Raw genomic sequence first — 19,350 nt, 5'->3', positions numbered from 1 at the left:
AAATTACGTGTCACCAGTGACATTCTGCTGTGAAATGATGGCATCTTAATATCTTCATCTAAGGGACCTTGATTTGAAATATTTATATAGCACATGAAATGGGACTCCTGGTAACAATGAGAACTGTCAAGTACTGAAACTAGTGAGTATTGCCATGCAATTGTTTCCTGTCAAGCTTACATCCTTTCTTTCAGAGCTGGGGAGGAGGTGTCACCTCTAATGCTGAGTTCTTTATTCTTCCTCCCCAGCACTGACTCCCATGCCATCACTCTGGTCACACGGTGTGCCAAGTCACCTCCCTGCCTAAGTCCCTCTCCACCCATTGGCAAGCACACAAAACCCAGATTTTCTTCCTGCCCCAGCACAGTGGGGGCATTTCTTCTCTAGGAAAGCTTTACCTGTGCTGTCTCTTTAGAGAGGGGCCCCCAAACTTTAAAGATTGAGTGCTGAATCCTTGTCCTCCACTCTGCTTGGAAGCTCCATGCGGACTTGGTGCAGCTCTTTTGGTTTTTCAGAACAGAAGGGGGTTGGAACATTTTAACACAAACAAAGCACAATTCAGGGGAACAATAGCATGTGAGTAAAGACCGAGCAAAATTTGTGTCATCCACGTTTTTCCCCCTTCCTCATCAACAGAAACCAGGAAATAGATAACTCTCAATAGTTCTTTTCCCCCTTTGGAGTGCCAGAAGACACAACTGAACTCAGCCCAAAGCATCCTCCTCAAAAAATGCAATGGAAAAGAGATTTCTGTGAAAATGCCATCCTCCTCAAAAAATACACTGGAAAAGAGATTTCTATGAAAATGCCCACGTTGTCAGAAGAACAATGTTTAGTCTTATTAGAGCATCTTTTCTTCAACAACTATCAAAAGAGGAAAAGAAAATTTTGCAAAGAATTCCTGGTGTGGGCTGTAATTTCAACCAGACTTTCAGTGAGCAATGATTCCCCTCGTGTACAGCAAATATCCCTGGACAGCCATGTCTCAAAACATCTGCAGGGTGACTTAGTTTCTCAATTTTCATTTGACATTAATCTTGCCAGAGGGGAGCGTGTGTGTTGTGTGCTTCTTTGTTGATGGGGTTTCCCCATTCACACAGAAAAAATCTGTACCACTCTTTTTATTTTAAGAAAAAATTAAAAATATCCTAAATTAGAAGAACTGATTTTTCAGTCCTAGGGTTGCAACTTAAAATTAGGGATTAACCAAAACTCACCAGATGCTATTTTCGTCTCATAAGTAACTCATGTGTACATATATACTTTTATCTAGATATAAAAGATACATGTGTGTTTAGGTATATAAATATATCCACAGATATATATTCTTAGCAGTGCCATGTTAACATCTGGGCTGAAGATCTCAGGGGTCTTTTCCACCACAAATGATTCTATGATAGAGAATATATTTCCATCATTTAGTAGCAAAGACTACATAACAAAAGGGAGAAAACTTATCTGCATTTATGAGAGTGTACATTCAGCTGAAAATAAAAACGACACGACTTTTATTCATGGTTTCTTATTTTTTCATGATTCATAACAGAGAGCAAATGCTTGAGCAGTAATTAGTATTGAGGAGCCATCAGAATCAGTTGTTACAGGATTGAGATCTTCAAAGCCAGCAGTCATAATCTCCTAAGATTTTTCCACTTGGCCAACAAAAAACTGTCTCAAATACATAAACCAGACAGAAAAAAAAAAGAACATTGGAACCCAAAAGTACAGCTACCAGCTTTTCCAGAATCATTGAATTAAGACTGTATTCTGTCCAACTGAAGCTGGGTGCATATGCTGAAGACCCCAGCACATAGCAGGAAGCACAGCCAAATAAAATAGAAATAAAAGTACATCTACTGTTTAGAAAATAATGCCACAGTTTAGAAATAAAATAGAAATAAAAGTACATCTACTGTTTAGAAAATAATGCCACATTTAGAAAATAATGCCACAGTCCCCATTTCCCAAATACTTCTCTTGTTAATTAACACAACATTTAAATCAGCTCATGTCCCTTGGAACACGATGGGAATGGACACAGAAGGAGGAATAGGAGTAAAGTCCTGCTATAATTGAAAACATTGGCAACTTTTAAAAATTGAATCTGAAAGTTGGAAGTAAAGCCAAGAAGCCCCAACATGCTCAACTCTTTTTGAGATGGAAAGCAAAGAAAAGAGTAATCTTAAATATTAAACTACCTTCAAGTGAGCAGTAGCTCCTTTTAGTAGATACCATCACTGTTATTAACAACTTCTGTTTTGAACTGGTGTTAAAAACACTTCAGCTTGTGGTAAACATTATTGGAAAAAATCTGCACCATTCCAGAGAGGAATAAAGCCTGAGGAAATGAGTGTGCCTGCCCTTGAGGGGAGAGAGGACAAGGATGATGGAAATAAGAGAGGAAGAAGGATTCCACCCCCAAGGCTGAGAATCTGTTAAAATCTCATACAGCTTCGAGGAGCCAATTCACTCTATTGTTATACCAGGACAATAAATCAGAGAAAGGCTGAATGAATGGATGAACAGATAAAAAAGAGCCACACTGAGAACAAACCAGTAACCCCATCTAGGTATTGAAAGATGTTGGGGATTTGTATTTTAAATCTTTAAAATTACCATCTTGCCCTGACCATGGGGAGATAAACCCCCTTATCTCCATCTCACCATCTTTTGTCCAAACACACATCTCTTCTCAGTTGCAGAGCTGACCTGGGTCATTCTCCACAGCCTCTCCTAAAAGCTCCTGACACCAGCACCTGGTCATCACCTTGACAGTAAAAGATGTTAAAATCATGGAAAATTCAGGGAGTTAGGAAGAAAATTATGCTTAGTAGGCCCTGGGAAAATGTTAAAGGTAGGCCCTGGGAAATGTTAGGCCTTGTATTTGCTACATCATGTGAAAGTGCACCTGTGTAGTCAGTACATGATAAATGATATAATGGTTAAATGTGATTAGATATAATTATTGTTTAAAGAATTATGAGAAACCATGTTACGGGTTTGAGGGGGATCACAAGAAATCCATGCTTGGATGAGATCAATGTATACAATAGAACAATGTAATTTTAATAATATGTAAGTTATATATATAGAATATAAATATAGACTATAAAACAGGTTTGGTTCAAAACCATGTCAGGTCAGATTTGGGTCTGTGTACCCCTGACACCACGAACTCTTTAATAAAAGCACCTGACTGTAATCATTCTGTAATTATGTGCTCCTGAATGCTGACAATCTCAGGTTGTCTTGCCTTTACAGTCATCACACCTGTTTTCCATATGCAGGAATTGTCATACAGTTCACTGGACATTTCCATCATTATTCTAAGCAGGATTACAGGACATTTTAGTGGTTTTGCTTTGGGCCATTTCAGTCCTTTAACCTAAGGCTGCCAGTAAATCCAACAACAGATTCTGCATTCTGATTTATACACACCCACACAGACTTTCCCCTTACATGGAAAATACTGGTGTTTATATTAAAAAAAAAAGTCAAGTGAGCTTAAACCCACCAGTTTTATATGCCTTTCTGAGGCTGCAGCACTTTAAAACTCTCAGCATGGTGTGTAAAGCAGTCAGCAGCCCTTGCTGTTTAATTGTCCTTTTCCCCAGCCACTTGCAGTCAGGAAGGGAGCACTGGCATCTCCATGCCCCAGCTGGGCAGACTGAGGCAAGAAGTTTCTGTCCCTCCTGAAGTAACATCTACTTCAGGGTGAGGTCTGCTTAGAACTCAGTAAAGTTTCCTTAAAACCTGTCTGCAATCCTATTAAAGAAAATAATGAAAAAGTAGCAAGAGGCAAGCCAGTTGAAAAGTGAGAATAAGGATTAAAAACTTGCAAAACGTTAAGACATGAGCACTGAAGGAAAAACCCTCTGAAGCAGGCAGTAGGTAACATATCTTTGGTTAAGATGGACTACACAGTAAACCTGTCATAGAAGCTTTCTGCAGACCCATGAACAACTATATTTAAAAAAAAAATCCAATAAGAAACACTGAACATGAGCCCAATCCAGTATAACTAAATACTATTTCTTGTTGATGTAAGCTCTGTAGGCAACTGAGTGTGGTGCTCAGTTAAATCTCTGGCACTCAGCAGAGTGAGAGAAGTACACAGTGCAGTCTTGGAAGGCAGGCAAAGACAGATGGAAAGGGACAATAAATGAGCCAGTGACTAGACAGAGAGAAAATCTCCCCCAGTGTTTTATCTTCCATCTGCTTCCTTAGAACTGTACCTTTGCAGAACCAGATCTCCCTTCCTGACCCTGGAAATGGCACAAGGAGTGTTTATGACAGGGGGGATGTGTTTAAATACACAAAAAACCAAAGGCACAAAATGAAAATCTGAAGGTAAGCATTTGAGAGCTGACACTCTTGAGAAATATTTATTCAAAATAAAACATTGTTCTGTTTACTTTGTTTTCCCATGTTGTTCTTTAATCTGCCCCTTAAAGGTGGGGGGAGGGTGGTCTAAGCAGAAAAGAGATGAAAGAAGGAAAGATGCAGCTTTGAAACAGTAAAATATCTTCTTGTCCCACTCTCCATCATCCCCTGCAGCAATAGTGGCAGCAGTAGGGAGTGTGCTGAGGAGGGAGTTTGGCTGCAAGTCTCAGTTCCAAACAGGACATTTTTCATGGCACAGAGCACAGGCCTTATCATCCTTCCCATCAGGTCTGGTGATATTTGACACTTACACTTTTACATATACTTTGTTATCCTGAAACCTTGTAAATCATTTTTAATTTAAATTTAAATTGCTCCTGAGGGGCAGAAGGGAGGACAAAGCACCCCAAGTAGTTAAAAGCTTGGCAGTGAATGAGTTTCCAGGCTCAACGGACTGCAGGAGTCAGTGAAATTCTGTTACAGGTTTTCTGTGTACCCCATCACCATAGATACTGCCAAGATACAGAGGGTAAATATTTGCTTCTCTTCTCAGTTGTGCCGGGGTAACATGAGAGCAAAACTTTATCTTCCTCTGCACAGCGAGAAATACTTTGCTACCTAATATAAAGTTAGTTTTTCAAGAAAAGAGTGATTGACAAAGCATCCTTAGGGCTGAAGGACATGTATAATGCAGCCCTGCATTGTTTCTACCAAGCCAGCAGAGCCAACATGCTGCACTTCAGGAGCTCTGCCCCTCCATCTCACCCTGCACCTACTGTAGCTCTCACCTTCCATCCCCATTTACCAGAGCCAGGGAGAGGCTGAGAAAACCATTTCCAACAGGATTAGCAAATTTAGAATCAATGGGTTTTATTGATGCAAAGGACAGAGGGATTTCTGGTAGCAAAAGAAAGCATACACCTCCACTTCAAGCTCACAATTATTTCGATTTCTTACTTAAAAGCAGCAAAACACTTTTGAGTTGTCCCTGGTGAGCAGTTCTTAATGAGAATGGAGTTGGCATGGAGCACTAAATCAGTGCAACAAAGAACATTATTCCCTGGCACTGACACAGAAGTTTTTTATGGCAAAACCATACTGATTTCCAGAGCATTCTGTACTCAAACATTTCAGACTTTGCAAGAATTGCAGCACTGAATTTTATCAGTTATGTCATTTTGATTGGGTTGTATTCCAGCTCCAGAGGTGCCAGCTATACAGTAATATTTTATTGCTTGTATTGCTGACAAAGACTGTATCAGCTAGCTCTGGAAATGTACTTAGAGGGCTGTAAATAAAAAAGAAATTTTGCAGAACTAATATTGCAGGTTGTGAATGGCAAGGGGGCGCATTTGCAGTAGAACACTGATAGCACTTTCTGGCTATTTTAGCAATTGGATAATGATGGATGGAGCTACAGCAACTTTGCCTTGGGTCTCAAGGGAGATCAGTGCATATCCTAGGGAGCACCCTGTTCAGTGACTACAAAATAAAGGCCTTTGATTTAATACTGAAATTAAATACTGAAGGCACTAATTCTGCTGAGCAGGAACTTTGCACAGAGCACATTGTAGCACCTCTACAGCACAGGGATGGTGTTTCTGAAGAGGTGTCCTGACCTGCATCTACTGCCCATGGCCATCCTTTAGCACATGGCTTGTTTGGCAGGACCACCCCAGCCAGGGTTTATTCAGCCATAGTGAAGAGCTCTTCCGAGAGCCAGAGCTGCAGTGTTTGCATTTCTGTGTTGTGCTGAGCCTGATCCAACCCCATTCTAGCTGATGGAAGGACTCCTAGTGACCTTGGCATGTGCTGGATTCAGCCCTTGGTGCAGTGAGGGGCAGTGAAGGTGTTTGAACCTGAAGTTCTTGAACACTGTGGGTATTTCACAACTTAAAGAGCACATAAAAGACATTTTCCCTCCCTTTCAGTGTTCATGTTACAGTTTGGGACAAAAAAACCCTGCCAGGTTCTCCAAGCATTGAGCAACCTTCCTTGCTTTTACATTTGTTTGTTCCTGGAAAGAAAAGCCAGACAAAAATATCAGCTGCATCCTCTCAATATTAAACAGCTACTTCAGACAAGGACTGCCTTATTTTTTCCAATACTTAGCAGTTCAGAAGTGGATGAAAAGAATCAACCATTTCATTTAGTGAATGACAAAATCCAAGTTAAAACCTGTTTCCATTTGGAAATATCAGTACTTGTCTCTGTATCACACAAGGCTATGCACTGCCTTGATCAATGACCAAGGGCAGCAGTTCTCTCCAGAGATTCAGCTGAAAATGTCCCAAATATCACCTCATTTTAAATACCTTTAAACTTGCTAAATGCTGAATACTCTGAAAGTTTCATCTGATTTCCCTCCACCAAGGCATGTGTCTAATATTGTTTTTACTTCTAAAAGAGGTGTGATACAAGCAGGACTGGTTATTTTTATGACTGCAGTTTTCTGATCTGGTGTTTTGTCACACCAGTTCTGTGAGTAAATACATTAGTTCTGAGCAGGAACTCCAACTGAGAGATCATCAAGCACTGGAAGTGCCCAGGGTCCAAGAGGCTGTATGCAAACAGGATTTTCCATGGCTTTGGCATTTTTTGTATTCATAAATCCTTTCATAATATGAGAAATTGAAGTTACACTGCATTCTTTGTCCCTTCCAGCAGCCAACCTTTTCCCTTTATTGTTTAGCAGAGCAGTGCCTACATTTGGTGACAGTGCTGCAACCAAAGCTTGCCACATTATGAGCCAGATTTGAAATGAAGGGAAATTCTGTGGCTATAAGAGCATATTTTATTTTAGGCTTTGGTTTTCTTAGTGCCTTTTTTTCTTTTCTTTTTTTCTTTTTCCTTTTTAACTTAAGATGGCATCATCATGAGAATGACATATCCTGGAAGATTGTTTCAAAAGAATGAGGGTTACAGCCTAGCCATTGGAACCATCTACTTGAGGTATTTCCTGGAGATCTTATCACTATCATAGCAAAATTTCAATGTGTGAGGCAGATAAATATGGATGGCAACTGAGCTGCAAATTGACCTTGTAGGCTTGGGATAGATTTAGTCACTGCTGCCAAAAAAATTTTCAGGTACATCAGAGATTTGTGCCCAGGGGTCCTCTTCTTACCCAACTAACTTGTAATCACAACTGTCAGCTTCAGAACATTTATATGACCCTGTGGAGTGTAATGTGACTCAACCATCTGAATGTGAAATTCGTTAGACAACTGCAGCATGCTCAGTGGGAGCAGACTGTGTTGGATAAAAGAGGATGAGAGAACAGGTTAAAGGGTTCCTGCAGTGGTTTTGCAGGTTTGGGAATAGGTGTGCACGTATTGAGTGCCAATGTGCCTCCTCACACACCTCCAAGGAGACCACTTGGGTGCTGTGAAAATTTCAGCAGTAACAGAACCTGACACCTATCTCTTCCAGTATCAGGGTATAACAATGATTGGCCTGCACTTTAATAAGTGTTGCCATTCCTTGTTTATCAAGGACATCATGCTTTGAAAGAACAACTTGCTTGATTATAATCTGGCAGTGAGAGGTGTGAGCAGCTCTCCTCACAGCACTTTACCCATTACCCACAGCACTTCTCAGCCCATGCCAATCACTCCTGTGTGAATCATTCTAATTGTATAAAGGGCTTTGAACACTGCACTGCTAACTTCTGTCTGGTACAAGCAGGGTTGATTTATTAGCCCTCTTCCACTTATGCTTGTTTTAACCTCTGGTAGTCCAAAAGCAATCTATCGATCTAGTTAAGGGCTCTATGTAAAACTGAACCCTTAGGCAATGAGACTCCTTGGCAGGCTCTCACTGAGTTATCAGTTACACTTTTTGTTATTTAGGTCTAATTTTGCTTCCCCTGTCCATTTTCCCCCATAATTTCTTCTTGCTGAGGTGGGCACTTACAGAGAAAGGCAGTGCTGCAATTGAGAGAATCAATACCTCCATTGCAGGGTACTTACAGTGCTTCATTCTCTTTGCATCCTGTGCCCTTCATATGTCAGGCATAGGGATCAATTATGAAGATCTGTCAGGTTTGTTATTACATGAGAACATTTATTCTGTTAAGAGGATAAAGCAAAGTCAGCAAGCCAAGAACATTTCAGCTACAGTTTCCAAGCCCACAGTTACAGCCGGTTAGAAAGACAAGAATATTTCCTTTATTCTAAAGTCACAGAAACAAAAGGACAGTTCTCTTCAGCCTGACCACTGAAGAAATGTAATTGAGAATCACAACACAGAGCTTGAAAATACCTGAAAAATTGTTTCTAATGGTGGCTTTGCCTAAAGGGTTTCCCAAAAGCCTCTCCTACATCATAAAAAGAGTCAACTAGAACAGCATTTATCAGATCCCATTTTGTACTGGACCAAGAGCATGACTTCATTTTCCATGGCTGGCCCAGTTCAGGCTCTCAGGAATTACCAGCAGGGCATGCAGCTGGGCTCTTCTCTTGCCCTCTAAGACAGCATCAACTCAAATTTGCCAAAACTAGCAGATGTCCAAGCACACCGTAAGAGATAGAAAGAAAAGCAGCAAGTGTGAGCAGGACCTGGCTCCCAGATCTCTAAGAGCTTGTTATTAGTGTGATTAGCTGTAGTACTGTAATTGAATAGGCTGGACACATTAAATTGCAAACACATTCAGCTGCTGACTAACAAAACTCTTGTTCCACACTTGTACACCTGATCCAGGCAAGGGCAAGGTCGGAGACAGGCTTTGTTCCTTAAGGTTTTATGGTTTTGCTTTTCTTCACAAGATAAAAGGCAAAGACAAGAGCAGAATTTCTTATAGTGATTTTCAACTAATGCTTTGAAGGTGAATTCTGAATATTTAAAGTTTTCCTCACAGTGGGAATTCTGATATTTGTAGCCACTGCCAAGGAAGGATCTTTTACTATTAAAGTGGTCAAAAATGAAAGTGAACATACTGCAGAGTCTGGGAGAGATGCCAGAACTGCACGTTCTCTGCATAGCTAAGAACAGGTACAGTGCAACTGTTGCATGGTGAAGATGTTATCTACCCTCAGCAAACATCTCAGCCTAATTTGCAAAGGACCACGTTGAGGGGAAAATGGTTTTTTATTCTGCACTTCCACTCAGCAGTGATTTAAGGAGCTAATTAGTGCCAACATTTGAGGTCTGCTTCCTAAATAAGCCTGAGTGCCTATTAGCTATTGCATCTCCTGCCAGCTGCAAGCCATGTCCTCAGAGGATGTGAGCCCTGGCTCTGCTGTGAGAGGAGCAGCCCTACACGTGGAGCCTGCCCTTGCTGTCCAGTGAGAGGAAACCCAGCATCTGGAGACCAGTTTGCACTTGTGCTCAGCCCTTCCAGGCAGCAGGAACAGACATGACTCTGAGAACATGAAGAGGAATTTGACTCCAACAACCAAACCCAGGAAGGTTTAAGTTATTTCAAAGCCCTGTATTGGATATCACTTAATATTTCAAGTCCTGAAGCAAATAGTTTCCACTGAAATGCATTGGGTGCCAAAGATCTGCTTGGAATTACATAAAATACCACCCTTACATCAGCTCCTGAGCTAAAGAATGACACTTGAAATAGGCTTTTCTCTGTCATTCTGGTTTATGGGGCTCAAGGCACAAAATATCATCTCAGACCACAAAGACCCAGTACTTCTAGCTCAGCGTGCTCCTGGCTAGACCCACACACTGGTCTCTGCTGTTTGCAGAGCCAGATTTTCTTCTCAGTACAAATTCAAACTCCACATAATGCAGCAGAGATTTTCCAGATGTAGCAGTCAGAATTCATTTAAAGTTGAACTTCTCTTGTTTCTTGTTACTCTCCCACATGCCTCATGTACAGCTTTCTTTCCAGATGTGAACAGTCTTTAAATATGTATTTGCATATATGAAACCAGAGTTTGCATCCTGCTCAGACTGTGACCCTGTGACACTCATGGTGCTGTTCCTGTGCTGAGCCTGCTGCCCTGTTACACAAGGATAAGCTGCAGGGAAACAATTTAGAAAGAAAGTAATGCAATTCTGAATCTTTTATGCTTGTCTACGTTTATAATTCCAGTCATGGTTCCTATCTGTTTGTAAATTCCAAGGCAAAATACCTCTGAACTTGCTAAGTCAGTGTGGATATGCTCATCTTTTCCTTGCTACATAAAATTAGACACATACCAGGCAACAGTGGACTGATTAAGAGTCTCTCCAGCAAAATAAAAGAAGGTAGGTCTTGTTATCAGCTTGGCTGCTGACTCTTGACAGGGGCAGGAGTGTAAGGTGCATTGAGATGCTTATGAGATTCCTACCCTCTATTATGAGAACTTTCAGCAGTAGTTTTATGCTGAAAAGTGACTCTGAATAAATAGCATTGTGAAGTTCCAAATTTATTTTCTCTCAAAGTCTTGCAGAATAAATTTGCCCACTTTACAGGAAAAGATGCATTTTCTCTTGCTGACATCCTTGCAAACTGTGAAAGTCACAGCTGTGTTCTCCTTTCATTGCTGCTCTCCTGAAGTGCTGTCTTAGTTAAACTCTATTGTTAATGTAACAGTGAAAAAATTTCAATACCTTCAGAAAGTCCCTTAAAAGGCCTTCAGTATAAAGAACAGCGAGTGCATATCCTAAGATTAATATAAAGCTATATCCATATTTAAGGGGTGCAGGGGGGGATACAAATCACTCTGGGATTTGAATTCTCTGAATCATAAAGATTCATCATAAAAATCTAGTTATGAAAATCATTAAAAAAATGAGCTTCAGAGCATGAAATGTTACAGACATTTGCAATCTTTTAGAAAAAAATAGTGTCTCCTTCAAAATCAGACTTTAAATCATCCTCTCTAGGTTGTGTGAATGCCAACTTCTTGCAGACAGGTCAAGTAGATGTGAAGAAATGTTGGCAAATGTGTTTCAGAAGTGTGGTGTAACACACCAGCACTGTCATGGCGTGGTCTTCTCTTCTCAGAAGGGGATCAGGGTCACACTTTGATAGACCTTGCATTTTTAAAGATGCAGATAAATACCTAATGACAGTTTTGAACAACTTTATTTAATCTCACTCTTGTCAAAGTCCTTTAAAACCCAGAAGCATCTCAGCTGCTTTGAAAATTCCAGGAGTTACTGAGCATGGCAAATGCCCAAATGACTTTAAAAGTCTAATCATCAGTGCCTGTAAATGGCTGGCAAAAGAACATGCAGAACAGACCCCTTACAGATTTACAGCAATAGATAAATAGCTCACACAATGTAATGGGATATTCTGCACTGCTCTGACTCTGTTCCTTTTATTAGGATAGATCACATTATATGATCAAAGCTGACTGCAGGATACAGCTGTGAAATCAGGATGAGACAAAAATCAGGCCTAACATAAATATGTAAAAGCCATAGTCACATTTCTTGTTTGTAAACTTGCTGGGATGTCATGCTCCACCTTTTGCTTGGCATTTCAGGGTTTTGAAAAAGGAATAAGCAGAGATATTTGCTGGCTTTCACCATCATGTTGCCAACAAAATCTTTGCCAGAGGTGCACATGGGCTCCTGCTTGGGAGCAGGATGAGAGGACCTGTGAGAGAACAGACTGGATGCTGTGCTTTCCACAGATCACTTCATGACTCCTGAGTTGAGTTCTCTGGATTTTTTTCTTCCAATCACTGCCTAAATGGCAGTGCAATGAATGTGGAAAGAGCATTTACCTGCTGATCTGGGTTCCAGACTTCCAGGAAGTTCAGAGAACTTTTCTGAGCAGCTAATGTGAGATTGGAGAGGATTAAAAAAATCTATCATTTATCCTTTTGGAACAGGTGACATTCCAATTTGTTCATGCCATTCTACAGCAGTGTTGTTCTGAACTTACACTGCCATATATTTTATTTTTATTGGTCCATTGCTAAACCAAACATTTTAAACTCCCTGAGAAACTTTCAGCCACAGGAGAACAGGGATTAGATCAAAATGTCCATATGGCATCAGGGGCATCCTTGTTGGAATACAAATAGAGATGTGGAGAGCAAAGATTTCACTCCCTTTGTGGGCAAATGAATATTCCAAGCACTGGTTGTCAGTAAAGCCTTTGGATAAACCAAGGGATTGCAAAATGCTTTTTTTTCATGGATGTATGGCCACTTATTCTCAGGGTCAGCTCTGGCCCTGTCTCTGTGGAACGTGCACTTGTTGATCGATTTTACAGAACAATCTTCTCCATAGATGCTGAAGTAACACTAGAGGGCAATAAAGTACGAGATATTCAGGATTTCTGAGCCTCAGAATACCTGACAAAGGTGGTCTCCATTTGTTAATTCGTCATTTGCTTCATGTGTTTGCTTTAATTAAAGAAGGACTTGTGCTGGGGTAGGAAAAGAAGAAGAAGCTTCACAGAAACCCAAAAATTAACAATCACTTGCTTTCACAGTGTTGTGGTGTTCTTAAAAGAAAGAGAGGAACCCTTTTGGGAAGGAGATCTGCATACAGGGGAGGGGTGTCTCTTCCAAACAAAATATTAAAGGACATTTTAAAGTCCCTGAATTTGTTTTGAATTTTGCTGAATCACTGACAGCAAAAATCTCTTGAAAGGGACAGAAAAGCAAACAGAAAAAAAAAAAAACAAATGAAAAAAGGAAAGAAAGGGAGAAGATAAGAAAAAAACCCCAACATATATAGAGATTATATATAGAGATTATATATATAGAGAGAGATTATACATTTTATATAATATTATATATTATATATATCTCTCTATATATAGAGAGATTATAGAGATAGGTGGCATAAAAAACATCTCTCTCCATTAGAGGTATCTTACCTGCACAACAAAAAGTTTGTACTGTCCCTTACTGTGGAGTCTCCCCATTTTATTTTTTTTCTTTAGAGCCAGTTGATCTGTAAACTGACACTTTGGCAAGGGAGGGAGGAAGGGTTTGGTTTCCAGTCTGATCTGTCACATTTTCAGAGTGTCTTGGGTCACACACTATTTTAACAACTACTCTTCCTCAGATTGCTGTGAGAAAAGGATATTGTCTAAAGCTTGGACACTGTATGGTGCTGGAAAACAAACCAGAAATCCTTGCATCTTGCTGCTTTCAAGTCTCAGTAAATCCAAGGAACCTGGATGGCTTTTTGTCTTGAGTGTACCTCTCTGGTGATTAACATCTTCAGGGTGCACTCAGACATCAAGAGAAGGTTTTGCTTCAAAAAAAAGGAGCTTTCTTTTAGGAATGCCAAGTGCAAAAATTAATGATTCAGGACTGAGTCTGGAAGAAAGAGATGCAAGTGTGAAGTGAACCTTTAATGGTCTGTAAGAGGGAGTGACTGCTTAGAAGAGTTTTTATAGCACTGCACTTCCTGCTACTTGGGTAATAATAACAGCAGTAACAGTAATAGTGCCTACCTCTGACAGCTCACTTCCCATCAGCAGAACACAAGTAATTATGTTCATTTCTTATCTTAAAGCAAGTGTTACTGAAGAGAGGAATGTGATAATGTGGTGTTTGCTGCTATCTGTGTTTTTAAGAAAAGTCTCAGGACCGGCTTCTTCTGCAGTACTGAGGCAGAGAAGGACCAAATGTCAGACAAAGCTGTCCTTGAGCACCCACACTTTAGACAGATCACCTCTTTAAAGGTGAGGTGGGGGTCATGTCATGGCCACAGAGGATATTTGGCTCCTTTGAGTATAGAAAGAGTGTGTTTGTGACATTTAAGAGCCTCACCATTTCTGCTTTCAACTCTGCAGCCCTGGAGTGGCACCAGACCACCTTGCTACAGCATGTTATTGATGGCTGATGGTATCTATCAGTTCAAGCCATGATATTCTTTTTAAGAAAAAGAATTAAAGAGAAGTCTTAAAATGCTCATCAGCCTGAGCAGGCTTCATTTTTTTTCCCTCCTGCAGCCAAGAGGAAATTATCATGCCACAGCAAATTAATTCAGGTCATGATAGTGCCATGGTAAAGCTAGAGGCCAATTCATGGAGATTGCTCAGAACAGCCTCTCTGTTTTCATGTTGCATTTAATGAGCCTTTTGGTTGAAAAATTGGTTATGCTGCACTTGGATTCCAGCACAAGATGAATATGGCTCCTGTGTTTTTGAGCCTCTCCAGGATAATTACTGTGATTCCACTGATTCTCCTTGATATACCTGTGTTCTCCCTGTGCACTCCCTCAGCCACTGGCAGGGTATGAAAGGGAACACTGAGGATATTCACACAGGTCAGGGCTTCCCTGAAGATATCTTGCCTCTCATACCTGTGCTCTTTCTGCTAATCCAGATGTAAAGATGAATTGTAACAATTCATTTCAGCCATGTATTATTAATTTTAAGCAGTCTAGTTTTTCTATCAGCCACTTTCTATTACCCACGTGTAATGACCCTTGCCCACATAAATCAGCCAGGAAGATTTAATTTGCTTACTGATGAACCCAGTTCTGTTCATTTCCAGCCTCTTCCTGCAAAACTCAGAACAGAAAACTCAAGTTTTTTTCTTGGACTTCTTGAAGAAGTAGTGCACAACTCAACCCTTCAGTAAAACTTGGAAAATTGCCCTTCAGTGCCTAAATGCTGACTACTAACTGCAGGAATTTTAAGTGTTTTTCTTGATTGTATTTAGCCCTGCTCTGCTAGATTATCCTTGATTTTTGCACTGTCCATTTTTGTTGTATGAGGTGATAATTAAACACATGCAGTCTATAGAACAGAAAGTGTTATTCACTACTAACCAGCAAAGGTCATGGAATAAATACATTGACAACTTGCTAAGAAAGGAGATTACCCAAAGTCTTGACTTGGTGTTATTTCAAATCCCAAGACACAAGAGAGTTTTTATTCCTTCTCAATTCCTTTGTTGTTTGGGGATTTCTGTGTATTGCTCAGCTTAAATTTCTCTCAAAGCCATCCAATCAACTCTGTTGACTGCTTGGTAAAATTCCCTTCTACACTTGGGTCGGTGTGTACTGAAGAAGAAGGTTATCTGCACTATTAAACCTTTGACTCCTTGTCTTTTGAAGAGATCATTTTGCATTTTGCTGTGGCAGAGCTGTAATTAGATCTGTTAATTAAGGACAGAATGAACTTTTTAAAAACTCTAAACCCCTCTGCATTTTTGATAAGTTTGCTTAGGTTGCTACTGACCTTCGTACAGGGTTTGCCACTGCTTATTAATTGTTAAATTTTAATTAGGCATGCTGATGAATGTGCTAGCCTTTGCAATAAATAAAAGGTAGCTTCCTTTATAATCGGATATTTACCAGTCTACACTGAAATTATCTGCTTTCCTAGAACACTGTTAATTTAACATATTTTGATAACAGTAATTGGTGGTCTATAAAAACCAAAAGCAAACAGATAAATATAATGACTCCCTGGTTCAAAGACTGAATTAGCAGTCCTAACAAACTGAGCTAGGACACGGGGTCTTAAAAACATTCCACAGGCACTTGACTTCAACAGCTGGTCAGATATTAATGGAATTTTTATTGAAATTCCTTGAAAACATGTTTTCTGGGGAATAGTCAACACTTATGGAAAAAGCAGGTCAGACTGGGGAGATAGAGGAGTAGGAGGATAAAGAAGGGGATCATCTTTCATGCCTAAGGGGAGTGAAATTTTGCAGCACTACTGAACAACCTGCTTTTTCCTGTGCCAGTCATAACTGTGTGGTGAATCCCAGTACCTGTGGCCCCCTCCAGGGACTCCACAGACCAACCCACCAAGGCTGTAAAACAAAATATCAGGAAATCAAAGGGTACCGAGAATCAAAATTATCCTTTTTAGATTGACCAATATCCCCATAACTGAAAGAAATATCAGTTATCTATCCTGTTTGATTACTCTGGTAGAATTGGTAACTGCACCTTTTAAATTGGATCTCCTGCCACTTTCACCTCTTGTCCCTGTAGAAGATATCACAGGATCTTATCCTGAGGAATGATATATTTAATTAGCCATGGCCACTGCCATGAAACAGAGCTCACCATCAGCAGCTGCTGCCACAGCACACTCAGGTATGTAAATTTATCCTTGATTTCAGTGCCATAGCTGAACAGCAAACTGTGACAATGTTGGACACAGTGACTCAAGTCCTGGCTGACATAGAGGCAAGTGGCAAAAGTCACTCTTAATTCCCACATGGTCCCTGCCGAGCTTCAGAGATCAATGGCCAAATGCTTTGCTCTGATCAGGACCCACCACCTCCATAAAGAAATATTGCTGCTTTTTAAAGAAAGTAAACTCAGTTTTAAAACTCAAAGGAATGTGGCTCCATTCATTTACTTTCCATCTAGGGCTGATTTTCCAGTAGTTTCACAGTTTGCTTTCAAGAAAGAGCACATATGATTAATTTTTGCTGGGAGCTTTAGCACCTTTCTCTTCTCAAGGGCTGAATAATTAGATAATTACCACGTTGCCTGCATTATTAGTGCTGAAATGCTGCCTCCATGTCGTTAGGGATGTTCAGGCAGGCTCAGCAGGCTGATGGAGTGCACTGCTCAGAGCTGTGTGAGCAGTGCCAGGGGTTGCCTGTCCCCTGACCAGCTCAAGGCGTGTGGTCACTGCTGTCTGGTTTGATGCCAGTTCTTCAAGCACTGAGTGCTGCTTTCAAGATTCCCACTGCAAGGAGCAGGGCTGGTGATTGACTTGCCAGGGTGATTTTGGGCACTGATGAAAGCAGGACTTTTCAAAGGCTGGTGCTTTGGGGGCATTCTGCCAGACTGAGGGAATATTTTGCTAGTGGCACACCTAACTGAGCTTAGAGGGAGAATTCAGAGACAGGTAAATTAATTTTCTAGGTCCTAATGTCTTCCCAGAAAACAAGTTTCAGCAGAATCCTGATGTGGGACTCAGTAGTATGTGTTTGAGTTCTCCTGACACTGAAAAAGCCAGTTTTCAGAGAGTGTTTGAGCAACCTGTCTGCTGTTAGCCCTGGTTTATCCACAGATGTTCCTGCTGCTCTACTGAGAATCAACTCTTCTCCTTTTGAAATCAGCTATGACTGCATGCCTGGCTTCACTTTTCCCTGCAATGGAAAAGCAAGGGAAACATCTGAAAGCTTTCCCCCTTAGGGACATCAAAATGACATTACATCCTCAGCACAGGGTGGGATGCTTCACCTGCTCCTTCCAGACACAGCCTGACACATTTTACCTGTGCTGTTGATGTAAATGAAGACCAACACTCTGGAAATACAGTTGTTACTGCAATAGAAAATGGGCCATGAAATAGGGGCTGCAGATCAGTCTGTTTAGTAATGCTCTCCTCAGAGCTGTATTAACGAGCTGGAAGCGAGGAGAGCAGAATTTCTTCCCCTTGAACTTAGACTAGCAGCAGGACATGAAGGAGCTGTAATAGAATGTTATTTTACAAGAAGTAAATAATGTAATAGAGTCTATAAGGATGTCAGCAGGAGAGTTAGAACTGTCATAGCATAATCCTGACTTGAGCAGCAATGTGTGAAAAAGTAGCCTGCAGCAGTTTTTCCAGTACTTCAATAATTTCTGCTTTCTCACTGATCTTTGTTTACTCTACTTACCTTGTCAAAAAAATGTTTTACCTTATGTTAAAATGCTAGCTAAAAGAGGAAAATGTATTCCCAGGAATCCCAACTTTTCAAGGATACACATTTTATTTTCTTTTCTGCTGTTGTTGTTGTGGAAAAGATGGAAGAATTGTATTCCCTTCACTTAAAAAATATGAAGAGTAGTAAAACCATAAATAAAAAGAAGCTGCCTCTGTTTTTGTTGCTTCTTGTTCCTTCAGACTAATGAATAATTCACAAAATTGGCAGTATTAGACTTCATATCCTTGTGATATGATGGCAGATTTTCCAATGAGGCCTCAAATGTAAGCTCAGGAGGGTCATGAAACTACACAGTTATCGTTATTGGAATGCAGCAACATCTTCCAAGGTACTGCAGCACCTTTATATCATCACTGAAGCAAGGCAGAGTGGACAAGTTTGCAACTAAAGAAAATGCTAAGTACTAAACTGAAGCTACTCAAAAGAGGAGGGGGCTAAGTCTCTGTTTTGTCATTTCTCTTTTCATATGGCATCTATTTAAGTTTTCTTAAACCATTATTACAGCAAAGCTGTAAAGACAATGGGGACAAACAAAACCCAGATTTTCATGATGGTTTTGCTTGTGCCTTGACACTTCACAGAGAATTCAGAGTGTGTACTCCCAGAAGAATGCTCTCACAAGCCTTCCCTGGAACAAATCCTATCTGACTTCCCACAGGATCCAGGCTCTTCTACCTCCCTTTAAAAAATGCTGTTACTTTGCTGCCGGTGCTCTTGCAGACCCCAAGCTCCTCTGCAATTCTCTCACCCCATCCCAGCCACAGCCTTGGGAATACTACACTGTGTTTTAAATTCAAATTGTATTGGCTTCTCTAAGTTTGAGACAGACCTTTAACATCAGCCTGGTGTAATGTATTTGTATGGTATATTTGTCTTGGCTTTAAGGAAATGCATTAAAAACCTTTCACCGAGGATATGAGATGTTGCATTGTCCTTGAAATTGTGTTGGGACCTTCAAAGCCATTTAATCTCAATTAAAGCAGAGTGTACAAGAGAAGGTGCTCTGAAGATGCATTAAAGCGAGTTCCAGTGCCAAGCCTGTGTGCACTCTGACACATCCTAAAAGCCCTGGTTGGAAGGTGGGTTCAGAACTCTCCCTGTGCCCCATTATCCATGGATCATTAGCATAACTCAGAGCTCTTCCATGCACCGTGCCAGGGGGTGCTAACGAGTGCTGCTAATGTATGAAGGCTTGACAGGATAGATTGTAATGCCTCTGGCTCTGTCGTGTCACAGGCAGTTTGTGCATTGAATAAAACACACCAGGGGATTGCACAGTTAAGAGATTGGAAAGGCACCACAGAGACTTTTAATTCAAGATCTCCACTTGTGATCTACGCTGGAGCTGTGACGCGCAGCCTGAAGTTTGACCTCTGATGGGTGGCCAGGGATTGGTTTGAAATGAGTTTGGGGTTCTCAG

General features: G+C 40.6%; 1 protein-coding gene across 1 annotated transcript in view; it reads right to left on the bottom strand.

The window, feature by feature from the left end:
* The window catches only part of LOC132333004 (hydrocephalus-inducing protein homolog), a 237,921-nt gene that overhangs the window by 58,949 nt on the left and 159,622 nt on the right, over positions 1-19,350 (bottom strand). The window lies entirely within an intron of this gene.

The sequence above is a fragment of the Haemorhous mexicanus genome, chromosome 12, assembly GCF_027477595.1.
Source record: "Haemorhous mexicanus isolate bHaeMex1 chromosome 12, bHaeMex1.pri, whole genome shotgun sequence".
In the NCBI taxonomy this organism is placed as follows: domain Eukaryota; kingdom Metazoa; phylum Chordata; class Aves; order Passeriformes; family Fringillidae; genus Haemorhous; species Haemorhous mexicanus.
This window is presented reverse-complemented; position numbering and strand designations above follow the sequence as displayed.